Here is a 305-nt window from a genome sequence, read left to right as displayed (position 1 = left end):
TGTATATATATACATATATATATGTATATATATATATATATATATATATATATATATATATATATATATATATATATATATATATATATATATATATATATAGCACATACTATTGTGTGTCTGTATGTACGTCTATCATACATATTTATACAGATACACACATATTAGAGACAATATTTGTTCTAGCTGATATAATTCAATAGCTTAGAATTAATATATCACAGGATTAGATCCAAGAGTTAAATCTAATATCTTAATATTTTATTCAAATAGAATATTTTGTTTAACAGATGTTTGCATAAATC

Source organism: Palaemon carinicauda, chromosome 2, assembly GCF_036898095.1.
Source record: "Palaemon carinicauda isolate YSFRI2023 chromosome 2, ASM3689809v2, whole genome shotgun sequence".
NCBI classification, from domain to species: Eukaryota; Metazoa; Arthropoda; class Malacostraca; order Decapoda; family Palaemonidae; genus Palaemon; species Palaemon carinicauda.
Note: the sequence above shows the minus strand (reverse complement) of the source record.